This window comes from Podarcis tiliguerta (genome assembly GCF_965153285.1).
Source record: "Podarcis tiliguerta genome assembly, chromosome: 2".
Classification (NCBI taxonomy): domain Eukaryota; kingdom Metazoa; phylum Chordata; class Lepidosauria; order Squamata; family Lacertidae; genus Podarcis; species Podarcis tiliguerta.
Genome location: NC_139535.1, coordinates 94508698 through 94536415, shown reverse-complemented (window position 1 = coordinate 94536415; position 27718 = coordinate 94508698). Strand labels below are relative to the sequence as shown.

Below are 27718 nucleotides of genomic sequence, written 5' to 3'. Positions count from 1 at the left end.
AGTCTTCTGCCAGCCTGAAGGGGAGGGGCCATCACTCAGAAGCAGGGCACATGCTCAGCATACAGAAAGTTCCAGGTTCAATTCCTGCTCTCTTCAAGTAGAGCTGAGAAAGATTTCTCTTTGGAATCCTGGAGAGCTCATTGGAGACAGTAGTGGACCTGGTGGACTAGTGGCAATAACACAGTTCCCTATATTCCTAGATATGCAAGCCAGTGTATGTGTGTGTGCTGGAATTGCAGGAGGTAGCACATTTTAAACATTTCTGCCCTTGCATTGCCTGCCAGTCCATGACCTGAGGCAAATAGCTTCACTGTGGCGCTGTGGGTTAAACCACAGAGCCTAGAACTTGCCGGTCAGAAGGTTGGCGGTTCGAATCCCCGCGACAGGGTGAGCTCCTGTTGCTCGGTCCCTGCTCCTGCCAACCTAGCAGTTCGAAAGCACATCAAAGTGCAAGTAGATAAATAGGTACCGCTCCGGCAGGAAGGTAAACGGCGCTTCCATGCGTTGCTCTGGTTTGCCAGAAACGGCTTAGTCATGCTGGCCACATGACCCGGAAGCTGTACGCCGGCTCCCTCGGCAAATAAAGCGAGATGAGCGCTGCAACCCCAGAGTCTGTCACGACTGGACCTAATGGTCAGGGGTCCCTTTACCTTTACCTTCTGACAGAGAGGCACCCTTAGGCTCTCAGTGACTGTGATTTTTCCCCAGAGTTCAGACAAAGTCTTTTTCTACTCCAGAGGTTGCAGCAGTTGCTTTTAATTTCAGCCTGGACTTAAGGAAGCCGAAAGGTAAACATAACCAACAACAGTCCTCCAAGAAGCTGAGGGTCGCATTTGTGCTCCTCACTAGCACTTCCACTACTTAAAGACTCGGAGAAATTAAGAGAGGAGCTCCCAACTGTCCTTGTCTCACTAAGGAGGACCACACCACGCTTAACAGCCATTGTTTAAATCCCATGAAAATCCCTCCTGTTCATTGCACCCTTATCCTGCTCAGCTTTTTCTAAATAAGTGTGAGCTCTGTCCGCCCAGGAGTGGGCCAAACTCTGTTTGTGGGATTCGATGCCTGCTGTGCATTGTTCCTTGCAAGGCACTGCTGATGTGCCTATGCAACGCCGTGTGGTTCAGAGCAAATCTACAGACGTTTCCCATCAATGGCTTCCTTTCCTGATTCAGCTTTTCGTACACCTGCAATTTAGGGCACCACACACCACACTTAACGCAGGACGTTCAGAAATTTGACTTTAAAAAATAACAAAACCCCCCAAAAAGCAGTGAGTGATGCGCTTTGTAATGAGGGACAGTTTGCAAGCTTTGCTCCAAGGGACATTGAATTAAAAACAGCCCTTTGGTACTTCTGGACGGGCTATTCCTATAATCATAGAGCTGCAACAAACTGCCTTTGCCATAGGCTTTTATTTGAGATTCTGATAACAGGCTGTGGTTTTGAGGAACTAGAGCTCTCGCTAGACAAGGCTCGGTCTTGTCGAATTATTGACTTTGTAGTGTATATCATTCGCCATTGTAGCGAGGTAATGGCAGCTCTCGCTAACACACTAGGAATATGTTAAGGAACTGCACAGTGCAGCGACGGCAAGTTTCTGTTTTATCTTGTTAGACTTACCCGACGTCACGTTGGTATTCAACCCAGCTAATGCCATGCCGTTAAAAAAAGAGAGAGAGAGAGAGAGAGGGAGTCTTACATTAATGACTTTTGTCACAAAAGTCATTAACATAATAGGACTTCCACATCAAAATTGAATATTAATGCTACACCAGGCTGAGGTAGTAAGAGGGATAATTGCTCTAATACATTTTCCAGTCGGATTTTCGCATCGTGGTAGCAATTGCATTAGCAAACCCGATTATTAACACATCTGATACAATGGCAGTGGCTAATAGGAGTTAAGTTGGTTCTTTTTCTTCTCACCACTCAGGGCCACAGCCCTTGTTCCAAAGCAAAAAATCACAGGCGCTGCCAAAATCTATGCACAAGCTTCAGCAGGAAACGTTTAATCAGGATGGCGAGCACAGAGATAGACCAGGAGTTTGGGATAAATTTGCGAGAAGGACAAATTACTCCTCCCCACTTTGTTACTAGGGGCAAATTGCTCCAGCCTCCAACTTTCCATCTGCGAAATGGAGGTGAGGGCTTCCCTGCTTAGATATTGTGAGGAGGATCCTCTTACTGTCACAAACAATGCTGAAAGGGCTGGTGATGATCACACAGAAATGAAAAATGTATGATTTTGTAAAAAAATGCAAATGCAAATGTTGCAGTCAGGCTGATTGTGCAGGAGTGCAGCCATTGTCACTGCTAACTCTATGAATATTTTCCCTAATATTTTAGGACCCCTGTGCAAGACAGATAAACATGGAAGCAAGCCCCTTTGATGTCCGCATGCAGCATGCTTTGAAGTAAATGCGCTGCTTAAGGAAGCAATCCTGCAATCAACCGGGCAGGCAACTGAGAGGCTGTGGGATGGCTGCAGACCCTCTCTCCAGGTGAGAGCAAGATCAAGGGCAGAATGGGAGGCCCATGGGCAGAAGTCTCCCTATTGTGGCACCTGAAAGCCCCACTGATGTCACTCTGTAACTGAAGATGCTCCAAGGCGAAGTTTCTCAGCCTGTGGGTCCCCAGATGTTGTTGGACTACAACTCCCATCATTCCTAGCCAGCCATGACCAGTGGTCAGGGATGATGGGAGTTGTAGTCCAACAACATCAGGGGACCCACAGGTTGAGAACCGCTGCTCCAAGGGGAGTATGTCCAGAAACAGGGTGTGCTCCTGGGGCATGTTGGGGTGGGGTGGATGAGGGTGTTAGATCTGCCAGACCAGAAGCCTCTGCCCCCTCATTACCATGAAAAGAGTGCATCACAGAATCGTAGAATTTGATCCCCATATGGGGATCAAACCTGCAACCTTGGCATTATTACCACCATGCTCTAAGCAGCTGAACTAAAAGCAAACGAACTGGACAACATTTTCCCTACTGTTTGTGTCAGTGGCAGAATGTGTGTTCAAAATCTGCCCGCACACCTTCAGTCCTGGCTCTCTCAAGCTAACAGGGCTTAGGCAGTGGCATTTTTGTTGCCACCTTAGTCTGTTAGGGCATATAGCCTTTCTTCAGGATCGCAGCCAATTTTATAGCACACTCCTAGGCTTGCTTACCCAGAACTAAGTCCTACAGCGCATCAAGGGCATTTCGATCTTTCTTATCATTTCTCCTCAAAATACCCTTTGAAGTAGGTCTTTATTTTTCCTAGTTTTACAGATGGGGGAACTGAAGCAGTGGGAGTGTGGCTTGCCTAAAGCCTCCAAGCGGAAGTTCTGTCTGCTTGCAGTGCTCTGGTTTTTGCAGAATTCCAGTATTCTGACGAGGCTGGATACTGAAGGAGACCCAGACTGGATTGAGATGGATGTGGGAAGACTAGGTTCAGCATTGGACAGTGATGGTGATGGAGTGCTTTGCAGGGCGTAGTAACCTTGCCTCTAACAATTACTCTTCCGTGAATTCTAATGTACTTCTGGAAATCAAATTCCTTGCCAGATAGCAAATTTCCAGTGATGTGAATGTGTGTGGGGGGTGGTCGGAATAATATATGCAGCCAAAAGATCAAAAGTTTACAGAAGATCTGGTACGCAGGATGAGACCCTACCTGTCCGCAGACTGTCTCATCAAAGTGGTGCATACCTTGGTTTTCTCCCGCTTGGACTACTGTAATGTGCTCTACGTGGGGCTACCTTCCAAGGTGACTTGGAAACTACAGCTAATCCAGAATGTGACAGCTAGACTGGTGACTGGGAGTGGCTGCTGGGACCATATAACACCAGGCCTAAAGTATCTTCACTGGCTCCCAGTATGTTTCCGAGCACAATTCAAAGTGTTGGTGATGATCTTTAAAGCCCTAAACGGCCACCGCCCAGTATACCTGAAGGAGCGTCTCCAGCTCCATCGCTTAGGTCCAGCTCTGAGGGCCTTCTGCTGGTTCCTTCACTGAGAGAAGTGAAGTTACAGGGAACCAGGCAGAGGACCTTCTTGGTAGTGGCGTCGTCCCCGTGGAACTCCCTTCAGATGTCAAGGAGATAAAGAACTACACAACTTTTAGAAGACATCTGAAGGCAGCCCTGTATCAGGAGGTTTTTAATGCTTGATATTTTTAGATATGCTGTAAGCTGCCCAGAGTGCCTGGGGAAATCCAGCCAGATGGGTGGGGTATAAATATTATTATTATTATTAGTAGTAGTAGTAGTAGTAGTAGTAAGCTTCTATCAAAAATTGGGAGGGGTTTGTGTAAGGTCTGTGTGCCAAATCATTGCTTAAACTCCTTGGGTGTTCATCCTTCTCAGCCTAAAAACTATACATGCAGGATGGGTTTCTATACAGTTTGATGACAGAGTTTCAACCTGCTATACCTGCAGGGCTTCAGCTCAGTGAAAAAACAAGGGTTTCACCTTAATGCACAAACAGGTTTATACCTACTTATCATTGCCTAGAGATCAGCTCAGTTGTTACCACAGGGCTGTGTGCTTTTGCTAACACACACACATAAATCAAATACAACCACAAAATGCAAATTCTGTAACCGGAATGCACCATGCAAATTGGGCACATTTAATTGTATAAACTTAGTGCGAAGCATGCGTGTTCTACTTCCGCAATTCAGATTCTGAAATAATGGTGGGAGGGGAAGGGCCTGTCCATGTTCTGCAGCTTTAGTGGCCAGTGCTGGCGCCACCATGAAGGCACACCATCGCTTCCTCTTCCTCTGAATCCTTGAGAGGGTTTCCCCCCAACTTTGCTTGGCCATCCTTTTCACAACTGCACACACCTTTTCCCATCTGCCCAGCTTCTGTTGCCTGCCAGCAGTTCTATATTTCTTTCCTTAAACTTAGTTCCAAGACACCTTTCTAAGAAAGGCTCACTTACCGTAGTTACATGTTGTTGTTTACAAATATTGAAATATTGAAATAAAAAAATACTGTTAATAAAGTCAAATTGTTAAGAAGGAAGGAAGGAATTTACTTTTCCAACTTGCTATGGGTGGAATAAAGGTACCGTATTTTTCGCCCTATAGGATGCACTTTTCCCCCTCCAAAAATGAAGGGGAAATCTGTGTGCGTCCTATGGGGCGAATACAGGCTTTCGCTGAAGCTTGGAGAGCGAGAGGGGTCGGTGCGCACCGACCCCTCTCACTCTCCAGGCTTCAGGAAGCTATCAGCAAGCCTGGGGAGCCCGCGGGAGTTCCCGCAGGGCTCCCCAGGCTGCGGATAGCAGCCTGCCACCCGCGCGGGAGGCGCCCTGGAGCAGGGCGCCCCTCGCGCCGGGCAGACATCAGCCAGCCCCACAAGCTCAGGGGACAGCGGGGAGGCGGAGCGCCGCCATACCGCTGTTCCCCGACCTGGTTTTTTGGGGGGGAAATAAAGGGGAAAATTTTTTTCCCTTTATTTCCCCCCCAAAAAACTAGGTGCGTCCTATGGGACGGACTGTCCTATGGGACGAAAAATACAGTATTCGATTATTTGGTTGGTTGCTAAGTTTATACCCTGACCTTCAACAGATTCCCAGAGCCAGCAGGATGCCTAATGAAAAGTTAAAATTTACAGTAAAGCAAATGAAAACACAAACATTAAAAGAAGAACGAGACACCACAGGATAAATGAACAGTCAGCAGAATTACAAACAAATGAGCAGCACAAAAGCAATGTAGAAAGGATTAAAAAGCCTCTGGAAGGGAGGGGGGGTAAAAGGTATTTCCCTTGAATCAAAATGGTATCAAGGTAAGCGACTGGCAAGATCCCCAGGGAGGGTGTTCCACAGTTGAGTGTCACCACCAAGTACACCTTTTCTGCTGCAGCCACCTGGTGCACCTAGAATGTCAACAGGAATCCAAAAAAAGACAGCCACTTGAGTTCTTAGATTAAATGGTACAGCAAAGGAGAGGGAACCTGTAACCTGCCAGATGTTGTTAGACTTCAACTCCCATTGGCTCCAGCAAGCATGGACAATGGTCATGCTGATGGGAGTTGTAGTTGAGCAATATCTGGAGGACCACTGGTTCCCTTCCCCTAGTACAGGAAGGTTTTCTTGGCTGGTGTGGTTGGTCTTCCTGAAGTTCTCTTTTGGCCGGAACTAGCTGATACGCCAATGGCTAGATTCACACCTACCATTTCTTAGGTTCCCCCATTCAAGACCCACATTGGGTAATTGGAAAGGAAATTATGTTCCAACCAAAGAAGAATGGTTGAATGAATTATGCGAATACTTGGAATTAGCAAAGTTGACTGATTTGATAAGACAAAAACAAAATAATAATAATCCAGAAACAATGGAAATGTCTAAATGATTATTTATTTAGGCAAGGATTAAGGTATTGGTTGTGTTTAGAATAGATTTATGAAAGATTTAGAAAACTTATTGATTAGAATATTTGCGTGAGATTGTATGGGGGAAAATACAGAACAACAGATACAATCTTGCTTAAAATGTATATAGGAAGTGCAGTGTAAGCGGTGGAAGTCAATCAATGAAATTTTATTATTATTTTCATATTATTTGTAGAATAAATTTGGAAGAAATTCTTCCAACTTTTCATCTTCTTTTCTCTTTATTTCTTCTTCTTTTTACTTTTCTTTTTCCCCTCTTTTTTTCTTTTTTCATGTATATATGCTTATTTGAAGGGTATATGTGTGTATGTATTTGCAGTGTTTTGCTTATATTTTGTAACAATTATGTTAAATAAAATAAAAATAAAAAAGACCCACATTGGGCTTCCAGGCTGCTGACACCGTCGCAGCTATAGCCAGCTAGTTCCTGCCACCCTCATCATTCCAAAACTAGGACAGAGAGAATACCTCAGGTGGGCAGGAGCGAGGGGAGCAGGGAGGACCCGATTCTTGCTGGAATTGTGCATGGTGGCTTTTATGCCCCTGCATCTCATCCAGGGGTCAGAAAGGCATGATTACACCAGGAGCAGCATAGTGGAAATAAAGGCACAGAGCATGGAAAAGGTCTCAGGCCCTCTGGAATGACTTCCGTCCTTTCAGGCTTATGGGGCAGAGATCCCATTTCAGTTATCTGGGAATTTCAAACAGAGGCCTAAAATACGCCCTAAACTCCAATCCACGTCCTCAATCAATTTAAAAGTAGAAGTTTCCCGGCAACCCTAGTTCCTTGCATTCTTGTGGTTGTTGGCACTTATTTATTTTTTTTAATGGAAAGGAGAAGATGCATTTGCTCATGTTAAAGTATTTAAATTTATGCCCTTTACTAACAATGACCTTTGTCCAGCATGGAAACTGACCTTAAAAAATTAATCTACACGTCAGCTAAATTAGGGAAGCCATTTAAAACCAATCACAGGGTAAACCATCTTTTAATCAAGTCTACACGTATTCCAGACACATGCGCGGCCCAAGAGGACATCTGATTCATAATATTGATTAAAACTCTTAATTTTTGATTTTTAATTAAAAAGCAAGTTTCTAGCCATGTTTGTGAGAAAGACATGCAAACATTCAGAGGTGCTTTCTGACTTGCAAAGCAGTGGAGCTGTCCGTTCTCAGTCGGATCAGAAGTTAGGCTGGCAATGATTGCCCCATTGTCATCTCTGAGCTTTGCAGCCGAGGGTTTGAACCCAGGCCTTGGTCCAAAGACAACACTTGAAACACTGCAGGCAGGATTCACCAAACCGGCCCCATCAGCAGAAGAACTGCACAAGGACTTCTGCTTGAGCAGCAGGGCTTTCTCCCTCTTCTCCTCCTGCAGCCCCAAAATTGGTTTGGCGGTGGAGGAACCCCCAGAACAGCATACAGGGGGTGCAGATGGAATGATTAGAGGAACACAACGTTGGAATTTTACCCTGCATCTTTATAGAAGAAGACTAGAAACACAGAAAGCAAAAGAGCACTTTAAAGCCAAATGCTATAAATAATCTATACAAGGTTTCAAAATTTTCTAGTTTCTATACCCCACCCCATGCCACCCAACTACGGTACTTTTTGAGCCCTTGTAAAGTCCCTGCATCAACATATCTTCTCAGGTTCTCTTTTGTAAAGCTAAAATAAAGATTGTTAACCAGAGCAGGTGACTTAGAATGCCTGGATGTCCCTGATATCTGTGTGGCTCCAGGAGTCAGATCCATGCTCGTTTCTTTACTCTGGTAAGCATTTCAAGTTTAATTTAGGGCACATCTAAATTAAACAAGAAAACCAGGTGGGAAAACTGAAAGCTGCTTAAGGAACCTGCCTGCCCCCAGCCCAGCATCAATTTGGTGCCATTTAAGCTGAATTAAGTGCGGGTGGTGCTGTGGGTTAAACCACAGAGCCTAGGTCTTGCCGATCAGAAAGTCGGCGGTTCGAATCCCCGCTCCAGCGGGAAGGTAGACAGCGTTTCCGTGCGCTGCTCTGGTTCGCCAGAAGCGGCTTAGTCCTGCTGGCCACATGACCTGGAAGCTGTACGCCGGCTCCCTTGGCCAATAAAGCGAGATGAGTGCCGCAACCCCAGAGTCGGTCACGACTGGACCTAATAGTCAGGGGTCCCTTTACCTTTACCTTTAAGCCTGGTAAGAGTGTGTGAACCATCCCAAATCTAAAAGCAGCCTACAACTATGGACCTAACTACCCAGAGGCATAGAAAAGCTTGCAAGTCTTCAGAAACTCAGAAAAACTTTTTTAAAAGGGGGGGAAAGGGGTGGAGGAGAGGAAACAAAGCAGATGTCCTTCATGATGAAGAACATCAGAAAGGTATTTGAAATCACCCCTTGCCCTAAGCTAACAGGGCACCTTTCCAAAGAAAGGCAGGCAAAACGGGTACATTGACCTTTTCCATATGAAGGTAGGCATGAGTAGGACAATACCCAGGCACGTCACCTTCCTTGCCCCAGATGACTGACCTTGCACCCAGCCTGAATGCAATTAAATACCCACATGCTTCTCCATGTGGACACGATGCTCAAGACTTCAGCTCACAGACAAGGTGCTCTGGGGCATTTCTCTTTACAGCGGTGGAGTCCTCTGCCATGGGCTGAGGACAGCGTCTCCGGGCCTCAGCTACAGAATCAGTCTGAAACTTCCTGCTTTGCCCCCATAGGAGGTCTATGAGGTCCTCTGGCATTGCAGAAGGGAAGGGAAGGGAAGGGAAGGCAAGGCAGATAATGTCACCAAGAGACATTTCACTGGGGCAAATGCATGTAAATATATACAGTGGTACCTCGGATTACAGACGCTTCAGGTTACAGACTCTGCTAACCCAGAAATAGTACCTCGGGTTAAGAACTTTGCTTCAGGATGAGAACAGAAATTGTGCGGTGGTGGCAGCGGAAGGCCCTATTAACTAAAGTGGTACCTCAGGTTAAGAACGGACCTCCAGAACGAATTAAGTTCTTAACCCAAGGTACCACTGTGTGTGTATATATATATATGGGGAAAACATATTAATAGCCTCTTATTAAATCTGGACTCTATGGCTTGAGATCTGTCAAGCCAAAAACATCCTCTTGCTGAGCATTTGGGGCCTGCCAAGGGGTAGGGAGCCTACCACTTGTGCAGGCCAGGGCAGGCCTGAATGTCTCCTCTTCCATGTGAGTGGCTTCAGTATGGGGAGAGGTTGTGGGAAATGAGCCCCATATCACCTCTTGTTTCAGAAATCGAGCCGGCATGAATTCCCTTCTGTGCGCGAAGGTCCAAGCTGTGCAACCGGGGTGCCATGAGCTCAGAATGCGAGCTTTAACGTTGAGAGGTGAGCAACAAGAGAAGATGATAAATGGTTGGTCCCAGTGGGACAGGAAGTGATACCGCCAGGTCTTGTTCCAGTCCCTGCGGCGTCCGAGCAACAGGTAATGACACATCCAAATCTGTATTCTTACTCATCCTTGCAACTCTGGTAGGGAAGAGGCAAGAGAGAGGGTGGAGAGGAAGGGATCTAACCATAGTTCTTCAAGGTAGGCATGGTGTGAAGGTAGGCAAGGGCAAAACAAGGTCAAGGAAACAAGGCATGTAGGAAGAGAAACAATGCACAAAATGTTAGAACCAGACTTCAGTCTTGTCTTCCTAGACTAGAGGGTCATTTGCATAAACACTATTTCCTGGAATTATCTAGAGCAGTGGTGTCCAAACTTTTTTCAAAGAGGGACAGATTTGATGAAGTGAAGGGCCATGGGAGCCGACCAAAGGGCCAACCAAGATTGTTGACCTTTTTTAAAGGATTGAAGTTGTGGAGCTTTTAGGGTTGGAGTTGTTGAGGTTTTTTAGGATTTTACCCCAGGAAATAAACTGCCACAGGCCGGATTAGGCCACCAAAACAGACTTTGGACATGCTTGATCTAGAGCATGTATGGAGGACTTGTTTGGTCCACCAGACCAGATACTGTTGGACTCCAAATCCCATCAGCCCCAGCCAGCATGGCCAATGATCAGGGATGATGGGAACTGTAGTCCAGCAACATCTGGAAGGCCAACATCTTGAAGGCATTCATCCAATGCAGTGTCAGAAAACTAGGTTATAATATACTCTAAGAAGACTTAAGGAATGAGCATCATTGGACATGGACACAGCTACACACGGTGTTGTTGTTGTTTAGTCGTTTAGTCATGTCCGACTCTTCGTGACCCCATGGACCAGAGCATGCCAGGCACTGCTGTCTTCCACTGCCTCCTGCAGTTTGGTCAAACTCATGCTGGTAGCTTCGAGAACACTGTCCCACCATCTCGTCCTCTGTTGTCCACTTCTCCTTGTGCCCTCCATCTTTCCCAACATCAGGGTCTTTTCCAGGGAGTCTTCTCATGAGGTGGCCAAAGTACTGGAGTCTCAGTTTCAGGATCTGTCCTTCCAGTGAGCACGGTGACGATCCTAATATCACATTCCCCAGCAGCCAGCTGCCTTTGTGACTGCAGTATTGAATTTTATTTTATTTTATTTTATTTTATTTAAAGCTTGCCTTTCTCCCAGCGCAGGACTCAAGATGGCTCATTGCATAAATTAAAACAGATACAGCTAAAGCCACACAATTAATATAACACATTACAAAACAATTAAATAAAGTAACTGATTTAAAAACAGTGCTGAAAACATTTAAAAGCATGCACAAAATCCATTCGTTTGAGAGCAGTTTCACTGGAATGCTGGAGCACAGCTCAAAAATAAGTAGGCATGGCCATTGGTTGGCTTTTATAGAACTTCACATTGACCCATTGATACCCACAAGTCCAGGTACCATTTTCATTACAAAGTGGCGGATTTCAAACAACCAGATGAAAATATTTCCCTTTACAGGCCTATGGTACTCCCTGCTACAAGACTGAACTCTTGCCTGTGTGTGTGGAGGGGGCGCAGGGGAGGGAAACGTGGAAAGCCGCGTCGTGAGGGAGTTTGTGGCGAGGCCGGGTTGGCTCCTGTGCTGGCTGCTTCTGCAACTCTTCTGATGTCGATGACCTTCCAGGCATAAACAGACAAAAGAGGCTGAGGAAGGAGCCAGTTGGGAGCTCCCGGTGTCTCCCCCCCCCCCCGCCCCGTTGGAAGGGAAAAAGTGCAAAATCCACTAGATTCATCCAGCTCCTCCACCGGGCCATTGTTATGTCTGTGGCGCTGGGAGCAGCCGCGGAGTTTGTAAACTCATCTCCAGACAAGGACGGTGATATGGGAGGTGCCGGGGGGGGGAGAGAGAGAGCGGAGAGGAAGAAGAAGGGACGGCAGAAAAGAAACTTGAAAGTAAATGGCGAAGCTCTGGACAATGTTCCTCCTCGCCTCCCTCCGGCTCTTGCAGGGTGTCTTCTTGTGGCTGAAATTGCGAGTCTTGTGGGGGAGGGATTTAATTGAGAGGAGCCTGCTGCTGGGGCGGTGAATGGGAGCTTCTCTGGCTGTTGTGGAAGTACGTGTGGCAGATAGGCTGTGCAACACACGCACAGAAGGAGCCAGGGAACGCAAATCTCGGTTTCCTCTTCTTGTTTGGAACGCGGAGGTGCTGGGATTTCCTCTGCTCACTCCACCCCCCCCCCCGCACGCGCGCACACACCCTCCCCCGCGCTGCGTTTGCAGCTGCAACAGGGACGTTACTTTTGTCTTTAGTCCAACAGATCCTGCTTGGGGTCCCCCCCCGCCGCCTTCCTCGCTCCCTCCGCCTTCACCCCCTCTCCCCTATGTGTGTGTGTATGCATGTGTGTTGACGAGCTAGATAGCGCCTGTCTTCTAATAGAGGCGGAATGTAGCCGGCTCCAAAAGAAAACTTCTCATTTTGCGCATGAATATTTTCTTTATTCCCCCCCCTCTCTCTCCCAAAGTGCGGTACATTGAGAGAGTCCCTCCCCAACACACACACACATCCGAAAAAGCAGGGGTTCCGATTGTATTTATTGAGCCAGGGAGAAAATGCCACTTTGCACTAAAAAAAAAAAGTCAGGTAAATCTCCAAAGCAGATTCAAAATAAAATACAGCGAGATAAAAAGGGGGCGGGTGAGAAGGAGTGGAGATGTGCGTGAAGTAGGATTGGGGGCGATTTCGGAAAACTCCGGCAAGCCTCCTGCTCTCCCTTAGCACATGCCTCAATTGTACAGGGATCGCGAGAGGGTAATGAATAAATGGTTCGGATCATATTTGCCTCCGGAGACTATAAACTGTACTGCTCTCCTCCCCACCCCACCCCCACCCGGAGCGCGCTCCCTTCTCACACCCACCACCGCAACCAACAAGAAAATCCTGTCTCGCCCTCCCCGCCCCCCACCCCGCCGCTCCAAACCATGGAAAAAAAGGCCAGCGAGTAGCAGCAGCAGCAATGGCGTGGAAGAAGTGGGGGGAAAGAGATTAGATTTCGCTTCTCTCTCATCAATTTTCTGTTTAATGTCACTGGTCTCCATTGTGGGAGAGAGAGGCACGTCATCCGGCCATAAATTTGAGATTATAGAGCCTCCAGCTCCGTCTTGGTGCCCTAATTGAATGGATTTACTCCACACGGGCAAGTAGAAGGGGAGGGGGACCTCGGAGTGGGAGCAGAAGACTCGCGACTAAATGCCAAATTCGTAATAATAATAATAACAACAACAGCAACTGCAGCAGCAGCAGCCAGAGAGAGGACTGTGCCGTCGCCGTAAAAAGCAAATCCTCAAACGCCTCGGCGGCGGTGTGGGGGAAAAAAAAGAGATCTGTGATCTTGCGCGCACACATGCAAAAACCATCTCCAGTTTCCGCTTTCTAGAGACAGAGAAAGAAAGGAGCTCCGGGGAAAGGAGAGAGAGAGAGAGAAGGGGGGGGGGGAGAAATCACCTGTATTCTAATATTGGCGTTTTCCAGTCCACGACTTGGATATCTCCAGTGGCCCCCCCTTTTTTTACAGTGAAGTGGATTTTTTGTTTTGTTTGTTCCTGCGGTTTGTTAAACAGAACTTTGACCCAGGAAAGCAGCGATCTGTAAGTAATTGTTTTGTCTCGATTTGTTCTCATTGTTTGTATTTGTGAAGTTTCTCTCGCCCCCCCTTTTTTATTATTTTTAACGCGTTCTCTTCTTCTGTTTTCCTTCTCATTAACTGCCGCATGAATTGAGATTTAATTCCAAAGCGGGAGACGGGGGGGGGGGGAGAAATGTCGCCTTCTTTCTCCCCCACCACATGGCAAAAACATTCCAACTCGCCCAGCCCCTGCCTGCCACTTTCGTACATCTCTCTCTCTCCCCCATCTTGTAACTCAAGAAGCTCCTTGCAGATTTCTCCTTCAAAACCTCCACGCGCGCATACCCAGCCGAAATCCCCCTCAAAATGAAAACAATGCATTCATACATGAAATATATATCTATCTATATCGCAATGCCCCTCCCTCCAAAATGCAATTTTGCTCTGTATTTACTTTGGCGCTGTAAAGGAACTTTATTCATTGAGGAAGAGTGTACAATTTATTGTCCCCAAGTTACGGTTTTGTGTTTAAATGTGGGGGGGGGGGGGATTACACACACATCTCCACTTAAAATGCCCGCACCCACAAAAGAGAGGTAACAGGGCTTCACGCCTCCTTTTAGAAAACCCGAGTTGGTTCACCGTAACGGTATCACCTCGCTTATCTCTTAATATTTTTGAAATCGGGCTGCTAGGAGATAGCCCACATCGTTTTGCAACGCTGCGTGGAAATGGACATTTCTTCGCCTCCTCTTTTTTGTTAACTTTGTACACAACAATAAAACTAATGTGATGCCCTTGCATAGAACTGTGGTCAGTTTAGAAGGGGGCAGGAGGGCTCCCCGTTTAAAAAGATTAATAACGGGGACGTTTTGCTTTTGAATCGTACCAGCAGTCTGAGCTACAAAGCCTTAGCTTAGAACAAAATCCGCGGCGCCTCCACGTTGTTGCAGGAAGGAAAGTAGAACCCCCTTGCAAACGTTGGCCGCGACTCGCAGGCAATGTTTTAAAGATAGCCTTTGAATCGAAACGCAAATCGCCCTTCTTCTCCCCCTTCTTTGTATAATCAAAACCCCGAACTAAAGTTGCTTGCAAAAGCATTTTATAAAAATATAAAACCCTACCTCGCTTCCCAAATTGCCACACTCCCAAGTACCGGACTTTTTCTTTACTCCCGTTTTTAAGCTTGGCTCCCTGCGATCTGCTTTGTTCAGGCCTCGCTTTTGTTTCCCGCTCGAAGAGTAAGTAACCGAGCAATAATAATCCGATGCATGTTTATTCACAAGTAATTTCAATAAGGCTTACTCCCTTGTCCGGGTGCGGGCCTTACTCAGCACCCCCATAGGCAGCACTGGGGCGCTTCCTCCCGAGTAAACGTGTTCAGGGTTGCGCCGTGAAAAGAAATCTGAGAAACCCAGTGCCTCGGACAAAAAGGGCTTGCTCAGAGACCCAGGAGTTTCTGTACGAATAAAAGCATTAACTTTCTGTTTTTCTGAAGAGGCCAAAAAGCATGCAGATGTGCATCTGTGTTATATTTTAAAGTCTCTTGTTTCTTTTATTTTCTCTTCCTCCTCAAATCAAATTATCTCTGGACCTCGCCGCGCGAGAACCTATCGATGTCTTTGCAAATTCGGTATAGAAAGTATATTTGTGCTAGTAAAGAGATAGATTTATTTAACGATTTTTAATTAAAGGGATTGACTTTTCTGTTAACAAAAGAGGTAGTGAAAGGACGGGCTGGCGAGGCGGCAGCAGCTGGAGGGGGCGGCGGCGGCAACTGTGCTTTAGGAAGGAGGCCTCGGACCCGGACAGCCTTTTTTTGCAACTCCCCGGCGACCCTTCTCCCCATTCCCAGGCCTCTTTTGCTAGATCCTTTTCAGATTTCCTTGCCGGTCGGAATTTTGTTGTGAAAACGTTGTTTCCTTGCCTCTTTCTGGTGCGCTCATATATTGTGGCGCTTTTTCCTCTATTAATGGGTGAAACTCAACCACTGCTAGAAGAAACGGAGGGGAAACCCTGGTTGCTGCTGTCTATTTTATTTCACCGACCAGGGATCCCCGTAGGCACCTTTCTCCCTAACTCTCCCATTTCTTTATTTTTTAATTAAGCCGTGAAAAGGGGACATTTTTTGGGGGGGAAGCATTTGCCTCTGCGCGCAGTTTGCTAGCAATCACCGAGTATGATCTCTTTTTGATCAAGCAGAGAGAGATCGCACACTCTTAAGATAAGAGGGGTGTGGGGGGGGCAGGGATCCAATCGCGAAACTGCACCGATCCTACGGAGAGAGCGATCGGCGTTGGCGAGGGGGACGAGTTTGTAGAAACCCAGGCCTCCTGCTGCTGCTGCTCCTCCCGGCCCTCCTTCCTCCCCAACATACATACGGCTCCTTTTGTTTTGCTTTTGTTTTTGCTCCTCGGAGGAATCGGAGCCCAGGAAGGTGAGCAGAAGGCGGCTTCCCCAACCAACCAAACCCAGGATAAAAGAGGGCGCGGGTCAGCGCGGGAAGAAAGCAAAGAGGCCGCGAAGATGGCCGGCCGGCGACTCGCTCCGAGCCAGCCGAGCGCAGCAGCTTCGTCTCCCGCCGAGGCCGCTGCTCCCCTCCGAGCCGGAGCTTCTTCCCTCGCTGGCCAAGACGAAGGAGGCGCTGCGGCTCTTCGCTTGCCTGTTTCCGAGGGCAAAATAGTCCAGTGTAAAAATACAAAAAAATAAAATTAACATCTGCGTTCTAGCCGACGGCCGGGCGCACAGCTCCGGCGCCTGGATCTTGAGGCCGAGGAGGCTAGGGAGGCGGAAGAGATTCCTCCGATCCTTTTCTACCTTTGTGTGGAAGCCGAAGTTGGAGAGCGGAAGATCCTTTCGCCCCACGATCTCTCTCACCCTCCCTCGCGATGGCAGAGGCGCGGGAAAAGGGTTTGTTTAGTCTGTCGATCCCGGAGAGGCAGCACAAAGGCAGCTTAGGACGCAATGGTCTTCCCTGTCTCCTTTTTTCTCCGTTTCTAGGGTAGACGAGTGGGGGGATCTCTTTTTCTCTCTCTCTCTTCCTTTCCTTAACCCCTCTTGCCGCCCCTTTGCAACAGGAAACTGGAAGCTCCGTTTGGGGAGCAGGGGGAGGAGGTTTGGGGGAAATGGAGAAATTTAAAGCGGGGGGAGAACCTCCATTAAGGAGAGATCGTATTGTTCCCTCTCTGATTTCGGAAGGGAGGCAGAGAGAGAGAGAATAAGAGAATCTTGGAAGGACTTAAGACTTTCTCCCCACAACCACCACCTAATGTTCAGCGTAGAATGACTAGTCTGTGCCCCATTTTTGGACAGAAAAAATAAAAAGGTGTATAAAACGATGGCATTTTCTGTCCCTCATTGAGGAGAATGTAAGAATTATCTGCCCCGAACACTGGGCTGAATCTAGTTCCGCTGGAATATTGTACAGACGATATTTCATTCATGGATTATCTGGGGTCTAAAGGGAGGAGGGGGGGACCCCAGATTCTCGCCCGCTTGTTTTTCGGTAGGGAGAATGGATGTAGAAGCGGAGGAGTCGGCTGCAGCTACGATATGATGCCTCCCGTTTTGAAAGACAAGAAACGCACGAACTTAAAAAAGAAAAGCTCCCCCCATGAGGTTTACATGGGACAATTTAGCAACGTGGTAACAATGGTTGTATTCATGGTGGGCTGCTAGTACCAAATGGGGAATGGAAGCGCGTGGAAACGGGCGATGCAATCAAAGGCAGGAAAAATGGCATGAGAAAAAAAATTAATTCCTGTAGCTTCTCTTAGAATCTATTGATCTTTAATAGAAAAAAAAAAAGGACCAATGCATGGGGCTTTGGCGAAGTTGCTGCTGTGCGCCCCCCCCCCCCCCCGTTTTTGTGTGTGTGTGCGCGCGCGCCTTTCTTTCGCACTCACACAAGAGAGTTTCAGTGACTTTTAGTCTTTCACCAGCAATCCGGTGCAAACCCTCGCCGCTGTTTTTTATTAGAGAGCCGTGAAGTTAAGAGTGTTAAAAGTTGCTTGGGGTGGAAAGGGGAGTGGGGACTTGAGGAGTGGGGAGTTGAGGAATAAAAACAGGGATGTGATGTCAGCCAGTCTCTTGGATGGCTTCCTTCTGCTTCTTCTGGGCATGGCGTTTCAAATGCTCCCCTTATGTGTTTTGGGTTCTAGAAGACCCTGCTTAAAGTGTGTGTGTGTGTGTGTGTAAAAAAAAAAAAGCCTCTGCAGGAGGAGCCCCTCCCTCCTATCTCTGGATCCCCCCCCCCCAAATCCAGTTAGTTTGCATTGATTCTTAACGAGCCCACAGTGCAGAGGGAGAGGGAAGGTGCGCGGCGGACACTTCTTCGCTCTCTCCCGCACTGGAAGCCGCCTCCCGCACCTCTCCCTCCTTTCTGGGGGGTGGGGAGAGCCTTGAGTTGCTCCCTTCTCCTATCGCAGAAGACCATTCCAGGAGAGGAGAGAGTCCCCCCCCCTTTCTTTTTTAAAATGAAGACGATAAAAGGGGTCCCTTCTGAAAAGGGGTTCTGGATGCTCTAAAATCAAATTTGGAGACGGGGGAGGTGACCGGGTTTTTACGTGGTCTTCGTTCCTGCCAGGCTTGGAGATAGGAGCTCCCTGGCTGGGAAAGCTAAAGTGTCTGTCTTTCTGACACACACACAGAGAGAGAGAGAGAGAGAGAGAGCGAGAGCGCGCAGGGCCTTCACTTTACACAACAATAAAAGTAGTTAAGCATCCAGCACCATCGCGGGAAGAAGGCAGAGGGAGGGAGAAATGGACAGAAAGGATTGGACCCCCCCACCCCACCCCCCAGCAATGCATCCTGTCCAGTGGAGCCTACTTTAGGAATCACTTGCTGCTCCCCCCCTTTCTTTGTGTGGATGTGGGTGGGTGTCTGCGTGGGGAGGGCGTTCCCTCCCTCCCTCCACGCTCCCACTTGCCTGACCCCCCCCATCCGGCTGGGCCCCCTTCAGCCAATGGGGGCCCTAATGACCGCTTTAAAAGCTTTGCAAATCCGCTCCTTGGGTGTGTGCTGCTGCTGCAGCGGCTATTATCTAAGTTGCGCCTTTTTACGCAGCTGCTCATACATCCTGGCACTAATTATGTGTTTATCAAAACAGGCACCCTTATGACATGTCACAACATGTTTGCGGGGGAAACGGTCTCTCGTCTCCCCACCCCCACCCCAAATAACTCTTCTTCCCTTGCCCAAATACTTGCTGGGATTAGGTTGCCTTGACTCTTAAAGAAGGGACAGTGGATGACATTCGAGGAACCTTTATTTCTGCATCTGCAGGTAGCTTGGGGCGGTGGGGGCAGGGTCCTCTGTGTGTGTTTCTGTGTCTTCGTGATCTCTCATCACCAAAGCGCCCAAACCCTCAACTTGATCCAGAAAGCGTTGAAGGGAAGTTGTATATGCTCAATGGCTAGTTGGTTTAGTTCTTAAAATAACAGGCGCGCACAGCCCACACATCACCTCTTGCCTCCGAAGGTTTGTCCCAAATCTGGACTACTTTTTCCATCCGCAGCTCAAGTTCTATACCTCCCCTCTTTCTTAACCAAAAATAAAAAGGTGGGGGTGGGTAGGTGGGAATTGTATCCCACCGATCGATCGGTGCTGTATATCTGCCTATCAATCTGGCTCCAGAATGGAAAGAGAGATTTGGCTACGCCTGGGATCGTTTATTAAACTCGCTTTAATTTAACCCAGATGGGCGGGTTCCTTGATAACCTCACACAACAAACACAGTGAATTATACTTCCAGTGTGTGAACACACTAGGATATATTTAGCTACAAATTACAACTCTGCATTTAACAGGGCTTTAGCTCAAGGTTTGGGGGTCCAGAACACCAACTTGCCCCCCACCCTTTCCCTTTTTTAAAATCCCTTGTTTAGGGATGATCCAGCGGAGAACGTTTTTTTTTGGGGGGGGGGAGTCTACGCCAAGTTGGCCTCTTCCATAACACCGTCCACAATTTCTTTTTAAAGCTAAACTGCGCTTTCCCTTATGACTTGTACAGGTCATTGGGATTTGACGAGAGGTTGCAGGGCCCAGCCTCCCTCTGTATGGACTGGATGCATGTAAATAGTGTGTGTGTGTGTGTGTGTGTGTGTGTGTGTGTGTGTAATATATGTGCACTAAGATTCTCGGTGGTTTATAAATGCTCATTAGCTCTGAGCAAAGTAGGACCCCTTATTTGTTAGAAATCACTTCTTGCTGTGTGCAAAGAGCACTCGCTCACACGTAAGCGAGCACACACACACACACACACACACACACAAACCCTGCCTTTGGAAGCAGCAGAGACGTCTCTTTTGAGATTAAAAATGTGTTGTAAGCTCCGTGCAATATCGGTCTGTCTGCCACTATAAACTTTATCTATTTAGATTTATTTGATTAACAAATTTGTCAGTTTTCCTTTGTATATGCATAAAGAACCGGGGCTAGTGGGGGATCTCCCTGCCTAGTGCAGAAAACATCTTGTGTTGGCCTGGGGAAGGATGTGTGTGTAAATAAATAGATAGATGATAGATAGATAGATAGATAGATAGATAGATAGTTGGAGTGGGGGGAGGAGGAGAGGAATTTGACCATTTGATATCTTGTCCAGGTTTGATCAAAAGGGGGGGGGGAAGGGAGTAGATCTATTTGGATTCCGCCTCTATCTCTTTCTCTCCCCCCCCCCGCATCCCCACTTCTCCTGGCTGATTGGACTGTCCAGATCATTGATATTTCTACTCGCTCCTGCCGAATTTGCTTCAATGCACACTCCCCCCCCCCCCCAAATCTACGCCTTTTTCATTTCCCTGACTACTCTTTGCGGTCCCCATGAATAATGCAAGCTCCTAAATTCTCCCAGCTTCAACAAACATACATACAATATTTAATTTAATAATAATAATAATAATAATAATAATAATAATAATAATAATAATAGGAGGTCTATCTTAGCAGGGGGGGTGGGCATTCTCAAAGAATCTGAATTCCTTCCGAGCTCTGGATTCAGAAAATCTGGAAGACTTGGGAGATGTGTCGTCTTGACTTTCCTGCTTTCCTGATCCTGGTCTAGCTCACTTTGAAGGGACCATTTCTGAGAGATGGAGGGAGGCTAAAGAAGACGATCCAGCCTGCGTTAGTGTCCTATATTAGGCAAAGGGGTCAGTTTGGGAGAGGGCTGCGTGACCTTGCTGCGGATCCCTGACCACGAAACTGCAGCGCTTGTTCGCTTGCAAGTCTCTTTAAGCGACTGAGGCTTTCCGAGGCCGGTCAGCGGGTGGGTGCTCTTCGGAGGAGCTGCAGCCCGGTTCTGGAGTGGGGAGGGGGTTGCGCCCATCTCGGATGACTCGGGAGCCCCCCTTTCCAGACAGCGGGGAAAGCGAGGCGCGGAATGAACCGAGGGAGCAACGCGCTGCGAGCCGCGCTCCTAGAAAGCAGGCATCCTCTGGTGGAAGGAACCAGAAGGAAAGCCCAGCATAGCAACGCAGGAATTGCTTTTGTGGGTGTCACTGGAGGTGTTTGGTTCGCTTGTTTGTTTTGGAAAGGGAGAGGGGGAAGATGCAAGATGTCTCTTCCCCTCCAACAGTCCATGGAGCAATTTTGGAATAAAGGAGCAAACCTTTCAAAAAGGAGGAGCATCCTTCAGAAGGGAGAACAGGGTTCCCCTCCAAGATATTTTGCAAACATAAGCGAGATATACATATACATATATATATATATATATATATATTCATTTCTAGGGAATGAATGAATATGAATATATGTGTGTGTGTGTATACACACCCACACACCCTAGAAACCGTGTGCCCAGTACACAAGCCCCAGCCTGTCCTTTCCCCTCTTGAAGATGCCCTAGGCCTAACCTTTAGCAGAGAATCCCCTGAACTGGGTCAGAGAGAGATTCGGGCACAAGCCTAAAAGGTTTGTTTATTTTTATGCCTTTTAACTGTCCCCCATACCACCCAAAAGACTAGATCGTGTGTTTATATATATTTTATTTTAAAGCATTAATGCAGGCGCAGCGCAAACAGAGCGCCCCATAAACTGGGTTTTCCCTCCTCTCCCCTTTGTCCTTGTTAGATAAGGGGAAGGGGGCAGGTTTTCAAGAATCAGTTCAGTGGGACAAGGGAGGCTACGGAGAAAAGGGAAGCGCTGAGCATCTAAAACGATGGCCGAAGGAGCCTGACGCCCCGATCCGAGGGGGGGGGGCTCCCCTTCCTTGGAAAGAGCACAACTGGGTTTTAACCAGGAAACCTCCGTGAACAGGCTCCTTATAAGCCAGTTGAGCCGAAGTACTCAGACTGAGCCGAGCCAGGTTGGACGGGGGAGCTCAGAAAATAGCTGGTTTTGGAGGCAGATGCGGAGAGACGTGCACCGCACCACCAAGGTGTCTCTTATTCTCCTTCCCCTCCCCCGGAAAGCCAACCCCCCCCCCCCGTGTCTCTGTCCCCGAAGGGTTTGGATTTGCGTGTGGTTTTCTCTCTCTTTTTAATCCTACAGTAGTCTGTTTTTTAGCATGTAAAATAAAACAGGGCATGTTCGCGCGGGGCTGTTGGCAGCCAAAACGCAGCACGTGCTCGGCCTCCCCTCCACCCGGGGACACGTGTATGTGTGTGTGTGGGATCGCGGGATAGCTCATTGGCTTTAAGGAGATCCGGGCTGCCCCCCCCCCCGAACAAATCGAGGTGGACTGACCGGGAGCCCACCGGACGGATACTTTTTTTTCCTGAGGAACCCGGGAACGAGATGCTGCAATGCTTTGCCTTCCTTTCTTTACGCAGAAATCAACTGGATGTACTCCGTGTACGTTCAGGATCGTACCGTGTCATTCATTCATTCATTCATTCACTTGTTCGTTCGTTTCTCCCTTCCTCCTTCCCTCCCTCTCTCTCTAATCCACCAACCTCTCCAACCCCAGAAAATCGGAGCCCGTTTTTAAAAGTTTGTTAAATGTACTGAGTGGGTAGGTTCCCCCACCCGCGCACTCTCCTCCGCGCCGCTTCCTCCCGGTTTCCAATGAGCGTTTTGTGCGCGAGAAGAATTAAGAGTAATTCTTCCTAGCCAAGAAATTGTTTCTAATTTGCTCGTTGACCAAATAGCACATGGAACAATGAACCGGGCCCAAACAATTGCATTAGGCAAGGCACCCAACATACAATTACCCAAATGCAAAGATTTGCGTCTCCCAGCCCTTATTAGGCAATTATTTAGCGTGCTGAGTTAATCCATAATTTTATTTGACATACTGGGGGGGGGGGTCCCCCGTCCTTCCTTCCTTCCTTCCTTCCTTCCTTCCTTCCTTCCTTCTCTCTCTCTTTTCCAGATGGAAAGATATTAAATTGCAATATTTTAACACATTTCCCCAGAGTGTGAAGGTTAGCTGAGGTCTGAGAATTTAAAATGATTGCATATTCATTTGGACATGAAAAGGAGATGTTTTCATGTTGGTTACCTTGAGGAAAAAAGAAAGGTGCGGGGGCGAGGGGGGGAATAATCTGCCATTTCTTCCAATGCCAGCTTGTTTGAAAACTGAACTTAATGTGAAGATTCGTCTCCCAGCGCGTTATAACAGAGGAAAAGATGCTAACGGGCTGCACAACAAACGCTTTACCTACCAAATAAAAACATAAATGGGAAGGATATTGTGAACTTAGATCGCAAGTTAGTTATGTGGAACAGCTTAATAATTATGATAATAACAGACCCACGGTGTTCTTTGAAGGGAGGAAGTGGGTGGCAGGTCCCTGCCCCGAGGAAATTGCATTTTGCGTTTTGACAGCGGGGAGACAATTGCGGAGGGGAGACGCGAAGGGAGAGGAGAGGAGAACAATGTCCTTTTTTATTTTGTAAGGCCACCTCTTTATTTCGCCAAAGCAAAAAAGCCACGAAATAGTGTGCAAACTTCCGAGTTCTCCAGACGTCTTCATCCGGGTGGATGGCAAACATTAAAAAAGGCAAGGGCACCACAAGGTGGCAGAGACCTGGGCTAACGGGGCTAACGGGGAAGGAAGCCCACTGGAGTCTTCTGCATCTGGTCCAAGTCTCCATGCAGTTCGTAGTCTGGGCTTTAGATATGGGAATCAGAATTATCTCCTCTTCCGAGTAGCTCGTGAAGGATCAGAGCGAGGTGGCTTTAAACCGGACTGAAAAGAGAGTCGAGCTGCCTACGTAAAAGTGGCTTCTGCTAGAGCCCGATTCTAAATATGTCAGGGTTGTGTGTGTGTTTGTGTGTGTGTGTGTGTGTGTGTGAGAGAGAGAGAGAGAGAGAGAGATTTCCCTGAGGGCTGAAGAGCCGCGCTGGACACGCATCCTGCTCTGTATCTGCTCGACCCCCTCCCTCAATACTTCGATTTCATTGATTCGCAGACAGAACACGACACCGAGATTTGCGAGGCCTTGTGCCAGTTCTGCTTTAAACGCGATTCCTTGACAGGGCACTTTTTTCCCTTCTCTCTCTCTATAAGAGAGAACGAAACTGACCAGGATCTTGCTGATCACCAAACCAGAGTTCTAGCAATTGCTTTCGAGAGAGGAGAGGAGAGAGAGGGAGACCGTTTGGCTTTTAAATCTGGCCTTGAGAGATGAACCAAATCTTCTTAATGTGTCCCGAGATAAACGAGCTTAATTCTCTGCATGAGACTGGCTATATTAACGGAGTCCCAAGCGCGGCTTAATGGCAGCAGCGGCAGACCAAGCCTGCGCGAGGCTTACTTGCGAGTAAGCGCCCACTGAACCCAATCCGGATTACTGCTGAGGAGGAGCAATGAGGGTCGCCAGGGGACCCTGATCGATCCTGGATCGATTTATCCCGCTCACTTCAGCTTCTAAACACCCATTATCATTTTTTTAAAGGAAAGAGAGAGAGGAAAGGTGAGCGTGACGGTTAAGCGGGCGCTTTGGACGAATTTACAAATATATATATTTGGGGGGTGCCAGGCGATCTTTCTGAAGCCTACTCTAAATATTTATTTCTCCTTCCATTATCTTCGCCCTCTTATGGAGGAAGTCTGAGAGAGATACCGAAGCTTTGCTCCTGTTAAATTAAAAACATTTGTTACCCCTGGACAGATTTTTAAAAATGGGGAGGGGGGGAGAGAAGCTGTAACTTCTGCTGACAGTGTACTTGCGGCCCATCTAAAAGCTAAATGGAGTTTCCCCCTTTCTCTTCTACCTCCTCTCCTCTCTCTCTCCCCCTCCATTCCCTTCGTGGAGAATACAAAACTATCTCTAAACACACACACACACACACACACACACACACACACTTTGTGTAAGTGAGCAGGCAGAGTACGAGTGAACTGGTAATTTGCCAGCAGACCTCTGGTTTATACACTAGTCCTGTCTAAAGTTATTTGCTGTAACAACTGTTTTGAAACAATAAAAGAAAAACACAAAAAAAATCTGAAGTGAACAGAAGGAAGGGACGGGGGGGGGAGAGAAACTCAGGGGGGGAGTACGCGGTGCAGATATGGAAGCCAAAATACGAATCTTGGACACCCGTTTCATATTATTATTATTTCTTTTAAAAAATCTGGAACTGTGGATTGAAAAGGGGGGGGGGTTCTCTCCCCCTGACCCAGCAAGTCCTAAGGTTGTCCTGATCAGAATCCTAGAATGGTAAAAAAAAAAAAAAAAAAAGAACAAGGAAAACAACAGAGAAGCTTCAGGATGTGATTCAGGATTTAGATCGAGACAAGTTGGGTCAGATTCGTTTCTGGTCAGCTTCGCTTATGGGCGCATCTGTTTCTCGACTCCATTCCCCTCGCTGATCTCTCTCTCTCTCAAATTGTTAATCTTTTTTTTTTTTTAATTTGAAATTATTTAAGGGGCTGGAACATACACATACACACAGTTTCTTACTATATTATCGGTTCTGGAAATATATTCGCCTTAAAAACAGAACCACCACCACAAAAAAAACCAAACAAAAATCCCGTAGACGCGCACACAAAAACCATCTTTGCTAAGCCTGTTTTGTCAAGATTCTGCACCCCCGTGGCCTGAGCCGAGTGACAAAACGCAGCGCCTTCGGGTCCTCGCCTTCGCCTTGGGGCTGGGAAGGAAAGTGTCAATCAAAGGACGCTTCAATGACCAGGGACAATCCCCTTTGCTGGACTGGCCTTCTTCAAGAGCAATCAGTCACTTTGCATTAATTACCCTTCCATCCATTCCCCACTGCAGGGCAACCGCTGCTTTCTCGGAGACCTGGCGCATTCATTACAAAACACCACCTGAAAGAGTGGTCAGCAGCCCGCCTCCCTCCTCTAACCTCTACACACACCCCCTCGTGCAAGCCCCCCCAACAAATAGTTAAAAAGGGGAGTAGAAAGGCCTAAGAACTACTTCACATCCCCGCACTTCGAAGTTTTGCAGTCTCCCCCTTCTAATTCCCCCCCAACCCCTGGAATTGCTGGGGGAGGGGGCAGCAGTCCCGCCCTTTGTTGTTGTTGTTGTTGTTACAGTCAGTAATCAACTGTTTTCCAAGTTTCCCGCCCAAAGGCCCTTCGGCTGCAATCCTCATAACCCGACTTACCTGGGAGTAAACCCAATTGAATTCAACAGGACTTACTTCTGAGTAGACGTGATTAGGCTAGCGAATGCAATTTTGTGCAGAGTTGCAATCTTAACAGAGGTGAGACTTGCGCTTTCGAGCAAACTCTCCAGAATCGGGCCCCATACCCACCAGGTCATGCTTCAATCCCGAGAGTAAACACGCATAGGATTGCGCGTAACGCTTGCTGTTTGCACGGTCCACACCTCCCCGCCCCCAACCAACTACATCAGCTTGGAAGTAAAGTTGTATATATTTCAAGGAGACTTTATTAAAGTGTGTTTTAGGATCGCCTTTTGCGCTCCTAAATATGATGACCTGCAAAAAGGATCCAGGAAGCTGGAATTTGCTTCCTCCCGGTAAACGCGTCCAGCTGCTTGTGCTAAATTCCCTTAATTTGAAATAACAACTCCAAAATCAAACCAATCAGCCTTATCCTCCCCCGCAAAATGGGATCAAGGGGCGAAGTTTTTTTGTTCGGACGTTGCGCGTCGGGATAAAGCGTCTTAGTGGTCTGGCTGTAACGTTTGAACGTAGCCATGTTTGCCTTTATCTCTGGACATCTGGAGACGCGATATGAGCAGGCGGAGAGGAAACCTCGAGACCGCATTTCCCCTCTCATCTGTTTACGGATGCGGAGTTGAAAGCTCTCCTCTGGACCTTCAGACCAAGGCAAAAACCTGGGGAAACAGCGGAGAGTTCTCGCACAAAGGGTTTCCTCTCACGTTGCTGTTTAACGCCGGATCCACAAAGGTGGAGGTGGAAAGAGTGGACGCGGAGCCCGTTTGACAAGGGAGCCACGGTTAAAAGGAGTTGGAAATTTAAGGGCGGACAGGAGGGACTCCCCAATGATAGGACTGCAGAAAAGGAAGAAGGGTTCTTAATGGGTGCGAAGCTGGACTAGCTGGGTATACTATGGTGTGAAGGAGGAGGAGGCCCCCACTGAGCCGAAGCTAAGCAGGTCTGGATCTGGTCAGGATCTGGATGGGTGACCGCTCAGGGACCACATGTATGCAGTCTTGGGTTCCATGACGGAAGAAAGGCGGAATACAAAACCGAGGAAAATATGTACAACTCACTCGCTTTTCTGTTTTTAAACCTACTTCCTTTCCTTCATTTGTATTTCAGAAGATGTAGGCTAATAATAATTTAGAGAGATAATGCAGAAGACACGTAGGCACGTTGCCTCTGTCCCCCACTAGAAAAATCGTGATTGAGAAGTTTCCCGTGTTTCTTCTGTGCTGACCTGAATTTTCCTTAGGGCGAGTGGATATTTACAAAAATAAATCTGGACTCTCTACTTGCAGCTTAATGTAGATCGCTGAATGTATACCTTCATATAAGTTTCCCTGTCAAAATCCAGAGCCTACGGCTTTTTGTTAGAGAAACAGTCCATATATATATATATTGGAAGGCAGGCACAATCGCACCTCTTGTGACACAGAGTGTTCCCCCCCACCCCACCCCACCCGCCTGTGTCCTGGCTAAAAGCCTGGCTTGATGGATGAGCAGAAAGAGGGGCAGATTGAAGAGATCGAGGACAACACACAATCGTTATTTTGTGCATGCGTGAGAGTCGTGTGTGTTTACTGGTGATTTTTTTTTAAAAAAAAAACTCTGGAGAATACCACCCCTCCAATTTCCACACTCCACTTCAAATCTGCATGCCCATTCCGTAGCTTCTCTTATTCTCCGGGACTCCAGGTGAAGGTACCGTCTGAAAGTGCACTTGCGTGTCTTCCTCCCACTCGTCACTTTTTAAATCAGCAATTCAACAGCCTTGCTTTGTATTTGTCAAACTAT

The 27718-nt window shown here is 47.6% G+C and overlaps 1 protein-coding gene across 1 annotated transcript in view; it reads left to right on the top strand.

Moving 5' to 3' along the window:
- The window catches only part of BAHCC1 (BAH domain and coiled-coil containing 1), a 163371-nt gene that overhangs the window by 33825 nt on the left and 101828 nt on the right, over window positions 1–27718 (top strand). Inside the window, exons 2-4 of the mRNA XM_083427160.1 lie at window positions 2350–2504; window positions 9645–10563; window positions 10837–13399. The gene's annotated coding sequence lies outside the window, so the exon portion shown is untranslated. The remainder of the gene's footprint in view (window positions 1–2349; window positions 2505–9644; window positions 10564–10836; window positions 13400–27718) is intronic.